This window comes from Sinocyclocheilus rhinocerous, unplaced genomic scaffold, assembly GCF_001515625.1.
Source record: "Sinocyclocheilus rhinocerous isolate Xijiao unplaced genomic scaffold, SAMN03320098_v1.1 scaffold632, whole genome shotgun sequence".
In the NCBI taxonomy this organism is placed as follows: domain Eukaryota; kingdom Metazoa; phylum Chordata; class Actinopteri; order Cypriniformes; family Cyprinidae; genus Sinocyclocheilus; species Sinocyclocheilus rhinocerous.
The window spans coordinates 616,935-619,434 of NW_015639247.1; the positions used below are offsets into that span (position 1 = coordinate 616,935).

The following is a 2,500-nucleotide window of genomic DNA, read 5'->3' on the forward strand; positions in this document are numbered from 1 at the left end:
CACACACACACACACACACACACACTCTCACTCACACACACTCTCACTCACACACACACACACACTCTCTCACTCACACACTCTCACTCACACTCACACACACACACACACACACTCTTCAGCTGTGCTGTGCTGCTCAGGTGTGGAGATCATGTGACGGTGAGTGGAGGTCCTCTAGTGGCCACTTTATCTATTTGCGTTTGTAGATTTCAATCTTTAAAGAGTTCTTTCTTTTACAAACAGCAAACTTTACAGATTTATTCCTCTCTATATTCTACACATATTTTACTCCTAAAAACATGGTAAAAATGTGTTTGTTTTCTGTCTGTTGGCAGTATCTTCTGATTTATGGAGTGATAAAAACAGAAATCCAGAATCCCCTCTGGAAAAAACCTGTAACTCTAATATGACGACAAAATCAAACAGGAATTATGAACCTGAATTTATCCAATCTTCAGATTTATGTGCTGCGAATGTGTGCAAATGAAATGAGAGATTAACATATTAAAGCAGTGATAACATTTAAAGAATATTAAAAATATGTATATTGACTAATCTTTATGTACAACATCATTTAATATTTCAGCTCATTATTTATGGTTGATTATTCCCTCCTCCTCAACAGTGACTCCTCCTCTCACCGCAGAGGCCACACCCACTGCCCCGCCCCCTCCGCATTAATCGCCACCTCCTCACCCAGCATTCAGTGTTTGTAATATATTGTTGAATAAACGTGTTTGTAACATGTAGAAAGTCCACTTTAGTTTTATTGTATTTGTACAAGCGTCTCGCATTACTGACGAAAACATGATTGACATTCTTTTTGCTTCCAACAAATGAATTAGTGCAATTTAATCACTGGAAATCACCAAGTTGGTTGCTAGCATCATTTGAATTTATTCATAATATTTTTGGATTCCAGGTTATTTTTTTATTTAATTTAATTTTTTATTCTAAAACCATATTGTATCTGCTCAGCAACTTCCCATTAGTGAGTGAATGTGAAAAAATTAAATAAAATCAATACTGATGAGAAATTTTATTTGAATTTATCATTGTATGAAATTTATAAGAACATATAATCTGGGAATTACCAAAGGAATATTCTAATTTATTACTCGTGATTAGTCCAAATGACTGAATCCTACATGTTTATTTCTACCAAAACAACTTAAATATTACACTGAAAAGTTTTCAAACTAAAATGTATTTTACTTGAATAAACTTTTACTTTCAGATGATGTGTGATGAGTTTTTCATGCTGTAATCATTCGTCAATACGTGTACGTATTCATATTTTATCAACAAAATGCAGTTCAAAAGTGTGTGAGATATGGGGAAAAGGGTAAATATATTTTACAAACTTTTTTTGACACTAATATAACTTCATAAAGGATTTTATAAAATGTATTTTGACACCTAATGGGACAAAACTTGAACACAAAAAGTGCAACTTTAAAAAAAAAAAAAATGGTTATATCGTAAAAAATCATAAAAAAATTAAATGTGTATTTTAAGGTTTTGTTTACTTACAAAAAAAATGCATTGTTTAGAATTTTTTATATCTCTCTTCCAGGTCAAAATGGACCCGAATGCATTATGAGGGTTAAACCAGTTGTGCTTAACTAACTCGATTAACTAACAAGATTCTCTGCAAACCGTTTCTCCATCTTGACGGACTGTAAATGTGTTTTCAGGGAAGTCTGCTGCACTTCTGTCGCTGGAGCACATCAAGTTGTGTTTGCATTCACGTTTAATCGCATTTGTGCAACAGCCAGAGTATGTGGAAACATCTCTGCATCTGCTGCGTTTAAACCCTCGGAGGAGTCGCGTGCGTGTGTGTGTGTGGGAGGGAAAGTTTGATGTGTGTGAGTGTGTCTAAAATAAGCAGTCAGCACTATGTCAGGCTGAAGACAAAGGCAGTGTTGTAAAAGTGAGTGTGACTGTCAGGATTGTTGCAGCTGCTGCGTCTGTCGCATGCAGACAGGTGCTGTGTGTGTGTGTGTGTGTGTGTGTGTGTGTGTGCTGAGGCACAATGTATCGTTCTGTGTTTTTTTTCTCAGAATTGCAAGATATAAACTTAAAATTGTGAGGTAAAAAGTCGCAATCACCTTTTTCTTTTTTTTAAAGCATATAAATGCACAATTCTGAGAACAAAAGTCAGAATTGCAAGATGCTAGGCCCAACTGAGAATATTTTGCAATTCCGAGTTTAAATCTCACAATTCTGTTTTTTTTTCTGAGTTTATTACTCAGAATTTTGAGAAAGAAATATGAGATAAGTCACATTTAAAAAAATGTATATTATAATATATGTATTTAATGAATGTATAAAAATGAAACATGTATCAACAGTACAGTAAGAATCACAACAAACCGTGTTTACGCAAAGTAAAATAGTTCGTTAGTGAACTCTATGCTGTTTATGGTTGCCAGGCAACGTAGCGCTTTAATACAGAATGGCTTCACACGTGCATCATCCAGTCAGAATTTAGATTTGA

At 34.6% G+C, this 2,500-nt stretch overlaps 1 protein-coding gene across 1 annotated transcript in view; it reads left to right on the plus strand.

Moving 5' to 3' along the window:
* Window positions 1-2,500, plus strand: part of LOC107751072 (junctional adhesion molecule B-like) — an 18,111-nt gene that overhangs the window by 888 nt on the left and 14,723 nt on the right. The gene's annotated exons all lie outside the window — the stretch shown is intronic.